The sequence below is a fragment of the Dendrobates tinctorius genome, unplaced genomic scaffold (genome assembly GCF_039654945.1).
Source record: "Dendrobates tinctorius isolate UK_male_01 unplaced genomic scaffold, ASM3965494v1 ptg000065l, whole genome shotgun sequence".
In the NCBI taxonomy this organism is placed as follows: domain Eukaryota; kingdom Metazoa; phylum Chordata; class Amphibia; order Anura; family Dendrobatidae; genus Dendrobates; species Dendrobates tinctorius.
The window spans coordinates 23,702-40,976 of NW_027361733.1; the positions used below are offsets into that span (position 1 = coordinate 23,702).

Genomic DNA, 17,275 nt, shown 5'->3' on the forward strand with positions numbered 1-17,275 from the left:
GGGGGAAAAAAAAACAGCCGCCTGCGCTTTTGTTATGCGCCCAGACTTGGTTTGAATGTCTTCCTCAGGGTGGTGTCTGTGTCATTCTCCACAATGGGTGCCTGTCTTAAGCCCTGTGGCCTTGCAAGCGGCAAACCATTTCTGGTTATCGCTTCTCGGCCTTTTGGCTAAGATCTGTAATGGATCCTGTCAATTGGCCAAGGTGATCTGGGTGGACCTCATACACTCGGCCTTTTGGACTTTGGTCTGATTGTTGCTATTGGGTGCAGAGTAAGCCTGAATTACCTTTTTTTCCTGGATATCGTGTTTCGAGGTCCGTGGAGTGGTGGTCGTTGGACGGTGGAAAGCGGAATCTGGGAGGAACTGCGATCAATTTGCGTATTTTCCTTTTGGCATCGTTGAGAAGGAGAAGAATCATGGAGGAAAGGAGGAACTTTGGAGGAAGGAGGGAAAACCAGGAGAGCAACCCGAATGACTATTTTTCGGAACATTATGCGCTGAAGGATACCATCAGGTTCGTGGTTAGTCCTGCTTTTCGGCAGGTGAAGGACTCTCAGTATATTTTTGAAGTTGTGTGCAAGCTCTTGGAGATAGAGAAAGAGCAGCTATTTTGTTTTCAATCCTTTTTTACACGAGGAATGTATGATGTTACACTATACAGTTCCTCACAATGTGAAAAGGCCTTCTTTCTCTATGGAGCTAATAGAGAAAAGGAGGAACTGGAGGGAGTGAGGGTGATCCCCTCTTTCCAGTTAACAATGAAACTGTTGACCATTCATGTTTTTAATCCTTTTGTCACAGACTCTGAGATAGAAACTTACCTTGAGAGATATTGTGAAAAGGTTATCCCTAGAAAACGTGTGGAAACAAGTTTCGGAGTTTGGAATGGGAAACGAGTGTACCTGGTGCAATTTAGGAGAGACTTGGACGAGGAGGGCGGGGTGAGCAGACCGCCGCAACAAGTCTACATTAATCATAGTCGTGGATACTTGTTTTTTCAAGGGATGCCGGATTATTGCCGCAGGTGCAAGAAGTATGGACATCGAGATGAGCAATGTAAAAAATGCCATAGTTGCGTCGGAGCTACGCATCAGGCAAGTGAGTGTCCAAAAAATAAAAGGGACGAAGAAAGGATGGACACATCGTCAGAAGAAAAACAGCAAGAAGCTAATGAAGATGTGGAAGTAGGAATGGCTGCAGAGGAAGGAGAAGAAAATGAGGGAAGTGAAAATAGAGAAAAGGAGGAGACAGAGAGGAAGAAGAAGAGGAAAAAGGAAGAGAAGATGATGGAAGCATTGAAGAAGAAAGAGGAAAGGGTGAGGAAGGCACAGGAAGAAGAGGAGAGGAAGATGCAAGAGAGAAAAATGAGGAGGGAACAGGAACAACAAAGGAGAGAAATAGGAAAAGAAGGGGAAAAGGAACAGAAGAAGGAAGAGAAGAAAGAAGAATGGAAGACAGAAGAACTGGAGAAAGAGGAAAAGGAAACGGAAGGGCAGAAAGAAACAGTAATAAAGACGTTGAGGCAAGTGGCGAGGAGAAATAATCCATCTGGTAAAGGAAGTAATATAGGGGGTGTAGGGGAGAGGAAGGAAGGAAAAAGTGATACCCCTACAATGGTGGAGCCCACTCCATCTAGTTCCCTGTCACAAAGTTTACCATGTGCACAAGAGGAAATGGACTGCTCAGGGAAGTCCCTGAAAAGAAGTGTTGGGAAAAATGAGGAAGGTGAGGGTTTTCCTTGTGGTGGGAAAGTCAAAGCGATGGAAGCAACGGAAATACTGGGGGTTATTTCAGAGTCAGACACGTCAGATTTGGAGATGGGACCATCCTCTCCAGAGCAAAAAAATGAGGGCAGGGGGAGTTGCCCTAAAATAAATGGTGATAAATGATCCGCTTAATGTCCCTGAATGTTCAGGGGTTTAATGATTTGTATAAGAGAACAGCCTTTTATGATTATTTAAATAATGAAAACGTTGACTTTATTTTTTTACAAGAATGTAATTTAACCAAAAAATTAAGTTATGAGTATCTACAGGGGATATGGAAGGGGAATTTTTGTTTTTCTGGTGGGAATGAGTCAAAAAGTGATGGGGTGGGCTTTTTGTGTTCAAAGGACTGGGAAATCATAAGTTATGAAGAAATATACCCTGGGAGAATATTAAGAGTGGATGTGGAGAAAGATGGGAAAAAAGTGAGGTGTTTTAATGTGTATGCAAATACAGAGAAAGCCTTGAGATTGCATCTGTTTGAATTGTTGAGTTTGTTTCTACCTGGAGTAGGTCCATTAATTTTAGGTGGGGATTTTAACTGCCACTTGAAGAGTGTAAAAGATGGTTCAGCCTCATGTCTTAGGAGTGTTTTAGCGGCTTTTAATCTTAAAGATGCATGGTTCTTAGGTGGACAAAAAAAGGAACATGAAATCACCTGGGTAGGGAGGGGTTTGTCTTCCAGAATAGATTATTTTTTTATATCCCAATCACTAACATGTTCAGTTTTTAAAACGTATGCGACACCTTTCTCGGACCATAAAATAATAGAATGTACAGTAGTGATGGAGTTAGGTGAGGAAAAAAGGCCTTCACATTGGAAACTAAATGTATCACTTCTACAAGATGAGGATGTTATGGAAGGTTTCAAAAAAGTATATGCAAAATTAAAACGCCAAAAACTGGGCTTTCAGTCTATTTTTAAATGGTGGGATTTTGTGAAGGTGGAGGTAAAGAAATTTTTTTTAAGAGAGGGAAAAAGGAAAGCTGCTGCAAAACGTCGGTTTTATAGTGATCTTAATGCCAGTCTTCAATGTTTTTATCATCTCATGGATAATGGATGCAATATGGATGAGGAGATCAGAACAACAAAAGAGAAGATCCAAAAATGCCTGAAAGAAAAAGGTAAAGAAATTATTTTTAATTCACGTGTTAAAGTTTTAGATGAGGATGAGAAATGTACAAAATTCTTTTTTAAGAAAATGTGTGACAAAAAGGATTTTATAAAGATTTTGGAAGGGGAAAGAAGTTTGGAGGGAAAGAAGAAAAAAGCGATGGAGTTTTACGATAACTTATTTTCGGTTAAAAACATAGATATATCACTAAAAGGGCATTTTTTGGAAGGATTGGGAAAGTTTTTTGATACAGATGATAAGTCATGGTTATTAGAGAATTTTTCGAAAGAAGAAGTTTTTAACACGATCAATTCATTACAAAATGGTAAAACACCGGGGGCGGATGGACTACCGATTGAATTTTACAAGTGTCTGTGGGGGATCTTGGGTGATGATTTTTATGAAGTTGTTGTGGAAGCAGAGGCATCTGTTAGTGTCCCAGAGTCTTGGTGGGAGGGTCTGATTGTTTTACTTTTTAAGAAAGGGAATAAAGAAGAAATTAAGAACTGGAGACCAATTACACTTTTAAATGCCGATTATAAAATATACGCAAAATTACTGGCCAACAGGCTGAAGAAGGTGATTAGTTCGGTAATAGACATGGATCAGACGTGTGCAGTGCCGAATAGGAGAATCAGTGACTCGCTGATTTTAATCAGGGACATCTTATGGGATGTTTCAGACAGAAAGCAGAAACTTGCATTGATAACTTTAGATTTTGAAAAAGCGTACGACAGAGTTGCTCATGATTTTTTATTTGCAGTTTTAGAAAAAATGGGATGCCCGGATGTTTTTAGTAAACGTATTAAATCCTTATATAGATCGTGTTTTAGCAAAATTTCTATCAATGGTTTTTTATCTGAGAAAGTGGGAATAAATTGTGGTGTTAAACAGGGGTGTCCTTTATCCCCTATTTTATTTATTTGTGCAATCGAGCCACTTTTAGCAGCTCTAAGGAGAGATAAGGTGATCAGCGGCTTCTTTATCCCGGGGAGTTGCAATGAACAAGTAAAAGTGGTGGCATATATGGATGATGTGACAGTGTTGGTGAAAGACACCAGAAGTATGAATAGAGCCATAAGAACGGTGGAGTGGTTTGGGGGAGCATCAGGTTTTAAAATTAATATGGAGAAATCTGGTATTTTAACTATTGGTGATTTTATTTTAAATTCAGAGTGTAAACTGGGAAAAGCCAATGAAGTTAAAATCTTAGGTATTTACTTCTCTGAATCAGGAGGTAATGTGAAAAATTGGGAGTCTCTGTTGGAAAGAGTAAAAAAAAAGATTTGTTTTTGGCAGATGAGAGAGCTAACCATGGAAGGAAAAATCTTAATTATAAAACAAGTCCTACTTCCAATGTTTTTATATGTGGCAATAGTTTTTTTTCCTTCAAATAATATGATGAAGAAGATTATTAAGGTATGTTTTAATTTTTTGTGGAATTCCAAGATGGAGAGAGTAAAGAGAGAGGAGATGTATAAGCCGAAGAACAAAGGTGGGAAAGGGTTTCCAGATATTAGGGCCTTTTTATATTCAAAATATATGGCTAACTGTGTAAGCACTTTGCTTGGATCAGATTCAAAGCTGAAACAATTCTCTATATATAACTTAGGTTTTTATATTAGAAATTATAAATGGTTGGTGATGGTTCTAAATAGGCCCTACAGTTTTTTGCCCCCAGAAAATTACATTGTTTTGGAAAAAATTTTAAGAGATTTCAAATTAAAAACAGTCGAGTTAAATGTTCTTAAATGCCATAAGAAAATCCTAAAAATTCTGGAAGACAGAATAGGCACTAGCCCTGTGGAACGTTTTTCGTGGAAAATTGTAGAAGAAGTTTGGAAAAATGTAAATTTTAGCTTTTTATCTAATGAACACAGAGATCTACTGTGGTGTATTGTGAAAGATTGTCTGCCAACTCGTGAGTTCCAATATAGGAGAGGTTTGGTGAGATTTGAAGTGTGTCCAAGGTCTAGGTGTGGTGACAGTGAAACACCCATGCATGTGTTCTGGAATTGCAAGTTTGCACAGGTAGTGTGGCGGAATGTGTGTTCTTTGGTGAAGGCTGTAAGTGATGTTAATTTTTTAGATTTTAATAGAATTTTTTATGGGATGGGCATAAAAAAAGAAGATTTTAAAAAGGTATGGGTAATTATAACATGTGTGAAAATGGCGTTATGGAAAGCAAGAAATATTCTGATATTTAAGCATAAGGAGATAACAATTGACCAATGTATCAAACTCTTTTTAAGTTATTTGTATGTGTATTTTTGGAAGGATAAAATGTTATTTGGTATGGAGAAAGCAAGTGAAATATGGAAACAGTCTGAATGGAATGTACTTACTGTGTAAACTTTGTCTTGATAAAAGCTGTTGCAGAGATATTGAAAAAAAAAAAAAAAAAAAAAAATATATATATTTATGTATACATATATATACATATATATGACAAATGGAAAGTTTTAAAGGAAACGAGGCAATGGGAACAAAAAATGTAACAACCTACATGATTAGAAATACACAATGATGGATTTGGGTCTTTTATTCTTCTTTATGGAATCTGAGACTTTGTAATCTGAGTGGAAAAAAAAAAAAAAAAAAAAAAAAAAAAAAAAAAAAAAAAAAAAAAAAAAAAAAAAAAAAAAAAAATCTGTTCTTATCAGTTTAATATCTGATACGTCCCCTATCTGGGGACCATATATTAAATGGATTTTTAGAACAGGGAGATGGAAAAAGAGCTTGCTCACTTCACTCCACGTATCAGCCCAGTATGGCAGTTTCTCTGGGAATGGTGCACTCACTCTCTTAAGCGGTTTCCAAAGACAGATTGAATTGAAATCGGGATAAGCAAGTAGTGTTTTCAAAGCATGATTTGAATGCTTTTTTCCAATGTCGCCGCTCTGCAATTAGTTTTTCTTGGTCCAAGTTGCACATTTCCAATTCCTTAGCCTTGATTTAACTTGACCAACTCTTCTACTACTACTACTACTACTACTACTCTTATTCACCGCTATATGGGAGGCATTGCACTGTATTCAATGTGTCCGTAAAATAACGATCTATCTTGGCCTTTGCTGTTTGGTAGGTATAGGTGTGACAAGCTGCAGTAATGTGTTTGGCTTTGGATAGCTACATTTCTGCACACCCACCTGCTACAAGGCCTGCAGCCCCTTCGCCTCAGAACTTCCCCAGTCTTAATTCAAGCATTCAATTCCTACCACATCCCTCATGCAATGATATGTCGCTTCATTTTTGAAACATTGTCCCCCTCTTGTGGCCTTCCAACTTTGAAATTTACTGTTCAATTTTGAATTAATTCATATATGAATAAAATGGAAAAGCAACGATTTATCTGGCGAGTTATTTGAATGTTCTGCCTACGTCCACCTGTCTGACAGACGGACGGTATTCTAGTGGCTTGTAGCAGCAGCAGCAGCAGCTAGGTGCGCTGCTTGCCTGCAGTAAATAGGATGTGTCCATCCATGGAACACTGTGATAGGAATCATGCCATTCATAGCACACAATGCTTGGATGTGTTCGACCACGTCTCACAATGGGACCACGTGTCACAATGGGCAGCCCACAGTCTGTAGCAGCTGCGCAGTAGTATTCAGCTTCAGTCTGCTGAGTGAGCCTGAGCAGACAGGTGGGCCATGCTCGCCTCCTGGTTACAATATCTGGCACCAGGAGAGTTAGGCCACGTTCACACGCTGCGGATTCCGCTGCGGATTAATCCGCACGGATTTAGCAAAAACCGCAGATAATCCGCAGGTCCAAAGACCTGCGGATTATCTGCGGTTTTGCCTGCGGTTTGGTCCTGCGGATTCACTATCTCCACAATGGTGGAGATAGGAACCCGCAGCGTTTTCCACAGAAAGAATTGACATGCAATTCTTTCTGCGGATTCAAAACCGCAGCAAATCCGCGCGGTTTTTTCCGCAGCGTCGGCACAGCGTTTTTTTTTACCCATTCAAATGAATGGTACTGTACACCGCAGCTAAAACTGCTGCGTGTCTGTAGCGGCCAATCCGCAGCGTGTGCACACAGCCTTAAAGCAAGACCTTTCATTTAGGGAGGGTAGTAGAGGGGGCGGTGTAGGAGCAGTGCTCCTCTGGCCTCTTTCCTAGTACTGAAGCGCGTTTGACCGTGAGGGGAGGGTGGCCTAACAAAAAAGGGGTTGGCCTATGCAAATTAAAAGCGCGTGGAGTGGAATCCTGGGGGGAAAAAAAAAAAAAAAAAAACAGCCGCCTGCGCTTTTGTTATGCGCCCAGACTTGGTTTGAATGTCTTCCTCAGGGTGGTGTCTGTGTCATTCTCCACAATGGGTGCCTGTCTTAAGCCCTGTGGCCTTGCAAGCGGCAAACCATTTCTGGTTATCGCTTCTCGGCCTTTTGGCTAAGATCAAGTGTAGTATCTGTTCTTATCAGTTTAATATCTGATACGTCCCCTATCTGGGGACCATATATTAAATGGATTTTTAGAACAGGGAGATGGAAAAAGAGCTTGCTCACTTCACTCCACGTATCAGCCCAGTATGGCAGTTTCTCTGGGAATGGTGCACTCACTCTCTTAAGCGGTTTCCAAAGACAGATTGAATTGAAATCGGGATAAGCAAGTAGTGTTTTCAAAGCATGATTTGAATGCTTTTTTCCAATGTCGCCGCTCTGCAATTAGTTTTTCTTGGTCCAAGTTGCACATTTCCAATTCCTTAGCCTTGATTTAACTTGACCAACTCTTCTACTACTACTACTACTACTACTACTCTTATTCACCGCTATATGGGAGGCATTGCACTGTATTCAATGTGTCCGTAAAATAACGATCTATCTTGGCCTTTGCTGTTTGGTAGGTATAGGTGTGACAAGCTGCAGTAATGTGTTTGGCTTTGGATAGCTACATTTCTGCACACCCACCTGCTACAAGGCCTGCAGCCCCTTCGCCTCAGAACTTCCCCAGTCTTAATTCAAGCATTCAATTCCTACCACATCCCTCATGCAATGATATGTCGCTTCATTTTTGAAACATTGTCCCCCTCTTGTGGCCTTCCAACTTTGAAATTTACTGTTCAATTTTGAATTAATTCATATATGAATAAAATGGAAAAGCAACGATTTATCTGGCGAGTTATTTGAATGTTCTGCCTACGTCCACCTGTCTGACAGACGGACGGTATTCTAGTGGCTTGTAGCAGCAGCAGCAGCAGCTAGGTGCGCTGCTTGCCTGCAGTAAATAGGATGTGTCCATCCATGGAACACTGTGATAGGAATCATGCCATTCATAGCACACAATGCTTGGATGTGTTCGACCACGTCTCACAATGGGACCACGTGTCACAATGGGCAGCCCACAGTCTGTAGCAGCTGCGCAGTAGTATTCAGCTTCAGTCTGCTGAGTGAGCCTGAGCAGACAGGTGGGCCATGCTCGCCTCCTGGTTACAATATCTGGCACCAGGAGAGTTAGGCCACGTTCACACGCTGCGGATTCCGCTGCGGATTAATCCGCACGGATTTAGCAAAAACCGCAGATAATCCGCAGGTCCAAAGACCTGCGGATTATCTGCGGTTTTGCCTGCGGTTTGGTCCTGCGGATTCACTATCTCCACAATGGTGGAGATAGGAACCCGCAGCGTTTTCCACAGAAAGAATTGACATGCAATTCTTTCTGCGGATTCAAAACCGCAGCAAATCCGCGCGGTTTTTTCCGCAGCGTCGGCACAGCGTTTTTTTTTACCCATTCAAATGAATGGTACTGTACACCGCAGCTAAAACTGCTGCGTGTCTGTAGCGGCCAATCCGCAGCGTGTGCACACAGCCTTAAAGCAAGACCTTTCATTTAGGGAGGGTAGTAGAGGGGGCGGTGTAGGAGCAGTGCTCCTCTGGCCTCTTTCCTAGTACTGAAGCGCGTTTGACCGTGAGGGGAGGGTGGCCTAACAAAAAAGGGGTTGGCCTATGCAAATTAAAAGCGCGTGGAGTGGAATCCTGGGGGGAAAAAAAAAAAAAAAAAAACAGCCGCCTGCGCTTTTGTTATGCGCCCAGACTTGGTTTGAATGTCTTCCTCAGGGTGGTGTCTGTGTCATTCTCCACAATGGGTGCCTGTCTTAAGCCCTGTGGCCTTGCAAGCGGCAAACCATTTCTGGTTATCGCTTCTCGGCCTTTTGGCTAAGATCAAGTGTAGTATCTGTTCTTATCAGTTTAATATCTGATACGTCCCCTATCTGGGGACCATATATTAAATGGATTTTTAGAACAGGGAGATGGAAAAAGAGCTTGCTCACTTCACTCCACGTATCAGCCCAGTATGGCAGTTTCTCTGGGAATGGTGCACTCACTCTCTTAAGCGGTTTCCAAAGACAGATTGAATTGAAATCGGGATAAGCAAGTAGTGTTTTCAAAGCATGATTTGAATGCTTTTTTCCAATGTCGCCGCTCTGCAATTAGTTTTTCTTGGTCCAAGTTGCACATTTCCAATTCCTTAGCCTTGATTTAACTTGACCAACTCTTCTACTACTACTACTACTACTACTACTCTTATTCACCGCTATATGGGAGGCATTGCACTGTATTCAATGTGTCCGTAAAATAACGATCTATCTTGGCCTTTGCTGTTTGGTAGGTATAGGTGTGACAAGCTGCAGTAATGTGTTTGGCTTTGGATAGCTACATTTCTGCACACCCACCTGCTACAAGGCCTGCAGCCCCTTCGCCTCAGAACTTCCCCAGTCTTAATTCAAGCATTCAATTCCTACCACATCCCTCATGCAATGATATGTCGCTTCATTTTTGAAACATTGTCCCCCTCTTGTGGCCTTCCAACTTTGAAATTTACTGTTCAATTTTGAATTAATTCATATATGAATAAAATGGAAAAGCAACGATTTATCTGGCGAGTTATTTGAATGTTCTGCCTACGTCCACCTGTCTGACAGACGGACGGTATTCTAGTGGCTTGTAGCAGCAGCAGCAGCAGCTAGGTGCGCTGCTTGCCTGCAGTAAATAGGATGTGTCCATCCATGGAACACTGTGATAGGAATCATGCCATTCATAGCACACAATGCTTGGATGTGTTCGACCACGTCTCACAATGGGACCACGTGTCACAATGGGCAGCCCACAGTCTGTAGCAGCTGCGCAGTAGTATTCAGCTTCAGTCTGCTGAGTGAGCCTGAGCAGACAGGTGGGCCATGCTCGCCTCCTGGTTACAATATCTGGCACCAGGAGAGTTAGGCCACGTTCACACGCTGCGGATTCCGCTGCGGATTAATCCGCACGGATTTAGCAAAAACCGCAGATAATCCGCAGGTCCAAAGACCTGCGGATTATCTGCGGTTTTGCCTGCGGTTTGGTCCTGCGGATTCACTATCTCCACAATGGTGGAGATAGGAACCCGCAGCGTTTTCCACAGAAAGAATTGACATGCAATTCTTTCTGCGGATTCAAAACCGCAGCAAATCCGCGCGGTTTTTTCCGCAGCGTCGGCACAGCGTTTTTTTTTACCCATTCAAATGAATGGTACTGTACACCGCAGCTAAAACTGCTGCGTGTCTGTAGCGGCCAATCCGCAGCGTGTGCACACAGCCTTAAAGCAAGACCTTTCATTTAGGGAGGGTAGTAGAGGGGGCGGTGTAGGAGCAGTGCTCCTCTGGCCTCTTTCCTAGTACTGAAGCGCGTTTGACCGTGAGGGGAGGGTGGCCTAACAAAAAAGGGGTTGGCCTATGCAAATTAAAAGCGCGTGGAGTGGAATCCTGGGGGGAAAAAAAAAAAAAAAAAAACAGCCGCCTGCGCTTTTGTTATGCGCCCAGACTTGGTTTGAATGTCTTCCTCAGGGTGGTGTCTGTGTCATTCTCCACAATGGGTGCCTGTCTTAAGCCCTGTGGCCTTGCAAGCGGCAAACCATTTCTGGTTATCGCTTCTCGGCCTTTTGGCTAAGATCAAGTGTAGTATCTGTTCTTATCAGTTTAATATCTGATACGTCCCCTATCTGGGGACCATATATTAAATGGATTTTTAGAACAGGGAGATGGAAAAAGAGCTTGCTCACTTCACTCCACGTATCAGCCCAGTATGGCAGTTTCTCTGGGAATGGTGCACTCACTCTCTTAAGCGGTTTCCAAAGACAGATTGAATTGAAATCGGGATAAGCAAGTAGTGTTTTCAAAGCATGATTTGAATGCTTTTTTCCAATGTCGCCGCTCTGCAATTAGTTTTTCTTGGTCCAAGTTGCACATTTCCAATTCCTTAGCCTTGATTTAACTTGACCAACTCTTCTACTACTACTACTACTACTACTACTCTTATTCACCGCTATATGGGAGGCATTGCACTGTATTCAATGTGTCCGTAAAATAACGATCTATCTTGGCCTTTGCTGTTTGGTAGGTATAGGTGTGACAAGCTGCAGTAATGTGTTTGGCTTTGGATAGCTACATTTCTGCACACCCACCTGCTACAAGGCCTGCAGCCCCTTCGCCTCAGAACTTCCCCAGTCTTAATTCAAGCATTCAATTCCTACCACATCCCTCATGCAATGATATGTCGCTTCATTTTTGAAACATTGTCCCCCTCTTGTGGCCTTCCAACTTTGAAATTTACTGTTCAATTTTGAATTAATTCATATATGAATAAAATGGAAAAGCAACGATTTATCTGGCGAGTTATTTGAATGTTCTGCCTACGTCCACCTGTCTGACAGACGGACGGTATTCTAGTGGCTTGTAGCAGCAGCAGCAGCAGCTAGGTGCGCTGCTTGCCTGCAGTAAATAGGATGTGTCCATCCATGGAACACTGTGATAGGAATCATGCCATTCATAGCACACAATGCTTGGATGTGTTCGACCACGTCTCACAATGGGACCACGTGTCACAATGGGCAGCCCACAGTCTGTAGCAGCTGCGCAGTAGTATTCAGCTTCAGTCTGCTGAGTGAGCCTGAGCAGACAGGTGGGCCATGCTCGCCTCCTGGTTACAATATCTGGCACCAGGAGAGTTAGGCCACGTTCACACGCTGCGGATTCCGCTGCGGATTAATCCGCACGGATTTAGCAAAAACCGCAGATAATCCGCAGGTCCAAAGACCTGCGGATTATCTGCGGTTTTGCCTGCGGTTTGGTCCTGCGGATTCACTATCTCCACAATGGTGGAGATAGGAACCCGCAGCGTTTTCCACAGAAAGAATTGACATGCAATTCTTTCTGCGGATTCAAAACCGCAGCAAATCCGCGCGGTTTTTTCCGCAGCGTCGGCACAGCGTTTTTTTTTACCCATTCAAATGAATGGTACTGTACACCGCAGCTAAAACTGCTGCGTGTCTGTAGCGGCCAATCCGCAGCGTGTGCACACAGCCTTAAAGCAAGACCTTTCATTTAGGGAGGGTAGTAGAGGGGGCGGTGTAGGAGCAGTGCTCCTCTGGCCTCTTTCCTAGTACTGAAGCGCGTTTGACCGTGAGGGGAGGGTGGCCTAACAAAAAAGGGGTTGGCCTATGCAAATTAAAAGCGCGTGGAGTGGAATCCTGGGGGGAAAAAAAAAAAAAAAAAAACAGCCGCCTGCGCTTTTGTTATGCGCCCAGACTTGGTTTGAATGTCTTCCTCAGGGTGGTGTCTGTGTCATTCTCCACAATGGGTGCCTGTCTTAAGCCCTGTGGCCTTGCAAGCGGCAAACCATTTCTGGTTATCGCTTCTCGGCCTTTTGGCTAAGATCAAGTGTAGTATCTGTTCTTATCAGTTTAATATCTGATACGTCCCCTATCTGGGGACCATATATTAAATGGATTTTTAGAACAGGGAGATGGAAAAAGAGCTTGCTCACTTCACTCCACGTATCAGCCCAGTATGGCAGTTTCTCTGGGAATGGTGCACTCACTCTCTTAAGCGGTTTCCAAAGACAGATTGAATTGAAATCGGGATAAGCAAGTAGTGTTTTCAAAGCATGATTTGAATGCTTTTTTCCAATGTCGCCGCTCTGCAATTAGTTTTTCTTGGTCCAAGTTGCACATTTCCAATTCCTTAGCCTTGATTTAACTTGACCAACTCTTCTACTACTACTACTACTACTACTACTCTTATTCACCGCTATATGGGAGGCATTGCACTGTATTCAATGTGTCCGTAAAATAACGATCTATCTTGGCCTTTGCTGTTTGGTAGGTATAGGTGTGACAAGCTGCAGTAATGTGTTTGGCTTTGGATAGCTACATTTCTGCACACCCACCTGCTACAAGGCCTGCAGCCCCTTCGCCTCAGAACTTCCCCAGTCTTAATTCAAGCATTCAATTCCTACCACATCCCTCATGCAATGATATGTCGCTTCATTTTTGAAACATTGTCCCCCTCTTGTGGCCTTCCAACTTTGAAATTTACTGTTCAATTTTGAATTAATTCATATATGAATAAAATGGAAAAGCAACGATTTATCTGGCGAGTTATTTGAATGTTCTGCCTACGTCCACCTGTCTGACAGACGGACGGTATTCTAGTGGCTTGTAGCAGCAGCAGCAGCAGCTAGGTGCGCTGCTTGCCTGCAGTAAATAGGATGTGTCCATCCATGGAACACTGTGATAGGAATCATGCCATTCATAGCACACAATGCTTGGATGTGTTCGACCACGTCTCACAATGGGACCACGTGTCACAATGGGCAGCCCACAGTCTGTAGCAGCTGCGCAGTAGTATTCAGCTTCAGTCTGCTGAGTGAGCCTGAGCAGACAGGTGGGCCATGCTCGCCTCCTGGTTACAATATCTGGCACCAGGAGAGTTAGGCCACGTTCACACGCTGCGGATTCCGCTGCGGATTAATCCGCACGGATTTAGCAAAAACCGCAGATAATCCGCAGGTCCAAAGACCTGCGGATTATCTGCGGTTTTGCCTGCGGTTTGGTCCTGCGGATTCACTATCTCCACAATGGTGGAGATAGGAACCCGCAGCGTTTTCCACAGAAAGAATTGACATGCAATTCTTTCTGCGGATTCAAAACCGCAGCAAATCCGCGCGGTTTTTTCCGCAGCGTCGGCACAGCGTTTTTTTTTACCCATTCAAATGAATGGTACTGTACACCGCAGCTAAAACTGCTGCGTGTCTGTAGCGGCCAATCCGCAGCGTGTGCACACAGCCTTAAAGCAAGACCTTTCATTTAGGGAGGGTAGTAGAGGGGGCGGTGTAGGAGCAGTGCTCCTCTGGCCTCTTTCCTAGTACTGAAGCGCGTTTGACCGTGAGGGGAGGGTGGCCTAACAAAAAAGGGGTTGGCCTATGCAAATTAAAAGCGCGTGGAGTGGAATCCTGGGGGGAAAAAAAAAAAAAAAAAAACAGCCGCCTGCGCTTTTGTTATGCGCCCAGACTTGGTTTGAATGTCTTCCTCAGGGTGGTGTCTGTGTCATTCTCCACAATGGGTGCCTGTCTTAAGCCCTGTGGCCTTGCAAGCGGCAAACCATTTCTGGTTATCGCTTCTCGGCCTTTTGGCTAAGATCAAGTGTAGTATCTGTTCTTATCAGTTTAATATCTGATACGTCCCCTATCTGGGGACCATATATTAAATGGATTTTTAGAACAGGGAGATGGAAAAAGAGCTTGCTCACTTCACTCCACGTATCAGCCCAGTATGGCAGTTTCTCTGGGAATGGTGCACTCACTCTCTTAAGCGGTTTCCAAAGACAGATTGAATTGAAATCGGGATAAGCAAGTAGTGTTTTCAAAGCATGATTTGAATGCTTTTTTCCAATGTCGCCGCTCTGCAATTAGTTTTTCTTGGTCCAAGTTGCACATTTCCAATTCCTTAGCCTTGATTTAACTTGACCAACTCTTCTACTACTACTACTACTACTACTACTCTTATTCACCGCTATATGGGAGGCATTGCACTGTATTCAATGTGTCCGTAAAATAACGATCTATCTTGGCCTTTGCTGTTTGGTAGGTATAGGTGTGACAAGCTGCAGTAATGTGTTTGGCTTTGGATAGCTACATTTCTGCACACCCACCTGCTACAAGGCCTGCAGCCCCTTCGCCTCAGAACTTCCCCAGTCTTAATTCAAGCATTCAATTCCTACCACATCCCTCATGCAATGATATGTCGCTTCATTTTTGAAACATTGTCCCCCTCTTGTGGCCTTCCAACTTTGAAATTTACTGTTCAATTTTGAATTAATTCATATATGAATAAAATGGAAAAGCAACGATTTATCTGGCGAGTTATTTGAATGTTCTGCCTACGTCCACCTGTCTGACAGACGGACGGTATTCTAGTGGCTTGTAGCAGCAGCAGCAGCAGCTAGGTGCGCTGCTTGCCTGCAGTAAATAGGATGTGTCCATCCATGGAACACTGTGATAGGAATCATGCCATTCATAGCACACAATGCTTGGATGTGTTCGACCACGTCTCACAATGGGACCACGTGTCACAATGGGCAGCCCACAGTCTGTAGCAGCTGCGCAGTAGTATTCAGCTTCAGTCTGCTGAGTGAGCCTGAGCAGACAGGTGGGCCATGCTCGCCTCCTGGTTACAATATCTGGCACCAGGAGAGTTAGGCCACGTTCACACGCTGCGGATTCCGCTGCGGATTAATCCGCACGGATTTAGCAAAAACCGCAGATAATCCGCAGGTCCAAAGACCTGCGGATTATCTGCGGTTTTGCCTGCGGTTTGGTCCTGCGGATTCACTATCTCCACAATGGTGGAGATAGGAACCCGCAGCGTTTTCCACAGAAAGAATTGACATGCAATTCTTTCTGCGGATTCAAAACCGCAGCAAATCCGCGCGGTTTTTTCCGCAGCGTCGGCACAGCGTTTTTTTTTACCCATTCAAATGAATGGTACTGTACACCGCAGCTAAAACTGCTGCGTGTCTGTAGCGGCCAATCCGCAGCGTGTGCACACAGCCTTAAAGCAAGACCTTTCATTTAGGGAGGGTAGTAGAGGGGGCGGTGTAGGAGCAGTGCTCCTCTGGCCTCTTTCCTAGTACTGAAGCGCGTTTGACCGTGAGGGGAGGGTGGCCTAACAAAAAAGGGGTTGGCCTATGCAAATTAAAAGCGCGTGGAGTGGAATCCTGGGGGGAAAAAAAAAAAAAAAAAAACAGCCGCCTGCGCTTTTGTTATGCGCCCAGACTTGGTTTGAATGTCTTCCTCAGGGTGGTGTCTGTGTCATTCTCCACAATGGGTGCCTGTCTTAAGCCCTGTGGCCTTGCAAGCGGCAAACCATTTCTGGTTATCGCTTCTCGGCCTTTTGGCTAAGATCAAGTGTAGTATCTGTTCTTATCAGTTTAATATCTGATACGTCCCCTATCTGGGGACCATATATTAAATGGATTTTTAGAACAGGGAGATGGAAAAAGAGCTTGCTCACTTCACTCCACGTATCAGCCCAGTATGGCAGTTTCTCTGGGAATGGTGCACTCACTCTCTTAAGCGGTTTCCAAAGACAGATTGAATTGAAATCGGGATAAGCAAGTAGTGTTTTCAAAGCATGATTTGAATGCTTTTTTCCAATGTCGCCGCTCTGCAATTAGTTTTTCTTGGTCCAAGTTGCACATTTCCAATTCCTTAGCCTTGATTTAACTTGACCAACTCTTCTACTACTACTACTACTACTACTACTCTTATTCACCGCTATATGGGAGGCATTGCACTGTATTCAATGTGTCCGTAAAATAACGATCTATCTTGGCCTTTGCTGTTTGGTAGGTATAGGTGTGACAAGCTGCAGTAATGTGTTTGGCTTTGGATAGCTACATTTCTGCACACCCACCTGCTACAAGGCCTGCAGCCCCTTCGCCTCAGAACTTCCCCAGTCTTAATTCAAGCATTCAATTCCTACCACATCCCTCATGCAATGATATGTCGCTTCATTTTTGAAACATTGTCCCCCTCTTGTGGCCTTCCAACTTTGAAATTTACTGTTCAATTTTGAATTAATTCATATATGAATAAAATGGAAAAGCAACGATTTATCTGGCGAGTTATTTGAATGTTCTGCCTACGTCCACCTGTCTGACAGACGGACGGTATTCTAGTGGCTTGTAGCAGCAGCAGCAGCAGCTAGGTGCGCTGCTTGCCTGCAGTAAATAGGATGTGTCCATCCATGGAACACTGTGATAGGAATCATGCCATTCATAGCACACAATGCTTGGATGTGTTCGACCACGTCTCACAATGGGACCACGTGTCACAATGGGCAGCCCACAGTCTGTAGCAGCTGCGCAGTAGTATTCAGCTTCAGTCTGCTGAGTGAGCCTGAGCAGACAGGTGGGCCATGCTCGCCTCCTGGTTACAATATCTGGCACCAGGAGAGTTAGGCCACGTTCACACGCTGCGGATTCCGCTGCGGATTAATCCGCACGGATTTAGCAAAAACCGCAGATAATCCGCAGGTCCAAAGACCTGCGGATTATCTGCGGTTTTGCCTGCGGTTTGGT

General features: G+C 43.8%; 6 non-coding genes and 1 pseudogene across 6 annotated transcripts; all 7 read left to right on the top strand.

The window, feature by feature from the left end:
• Positions 1-5,512: 5,512 nt before the first annotated feature.
• LOC141094989 (U2 spliceosomal RNA) lies at positions 5,513-5,683 on the top strand (annotated as a pseudogene).
• Positions 5,684-7,255: 1,572 nt separating this feature from the next.
• Positions 7,256-7,446, top strand: LOC141095042 (U2 spliceosomal RNA). The gene has a single exon (XR_012233265.1). It is a non-coding gene; the product is annotated as a U2 spliceosomal RNA (small nuclear RNA).
• Positions 7,447-9,018: 1,572 nt separating this feature from the next.
• LOC141095043 (U2 spliceosomal RNA) lies at positions 9,019-9,209 on the top strand. The gene has a single exon (XR_012233266.1). It is a non-coding gene; the product is annotated as a U2 spliceosomal RNA (small nuclear RNA).
• A 1,572-nt stretch (positions 9,210-10,781) lies between these two features.
• LOC141095044 (U2 spliceosomal RNA) lies at positions 10,782-10,972 on the top strand. The gene has a single exon (XR_012233267.1). It is a non-coding gene; the product is annotated as a U2 spliceosomal RNA (small nuclear RNA).
• A 1,572-nt stretch (positions 10,973-12,544) lies between these two features.
• LOC141095046 (U2 spliceosomal RNA) lies at positions 12,545-12,735 on the top strand. Its single transcript, XR_012233269.1, has one exon. It is a non-coding gene; the product is annotated as a U2 spliceosomal RNA (small nuclear RNA).
• Positions 12,736-14,307: 1,572 nt separating this feature from the next.
• Positions 14,308-14,498, top strand: LOC141095047 (U2 spliceosomal RNA). The gene has a single exon (XR_012233270.1). It is a non-coding gene; the product is annotated as a U2 spliceosomal RNA (small nuclear RNA).
• Positions 14,499-16,070: 1,572 nt separating this feature from the next.
• On the top strand, positions 16,071-16,261 carry LOC141095048 (U2 spliceosomal RNA). Its single transcript, XR_012233271.1, has one exon. It is a non-coding gene; the product is annotated as a U2 spliceosomal RNA (small nuclear RNA).
• Positions 16,262-17,275: the final 1,014 nt, after the last annotated feature.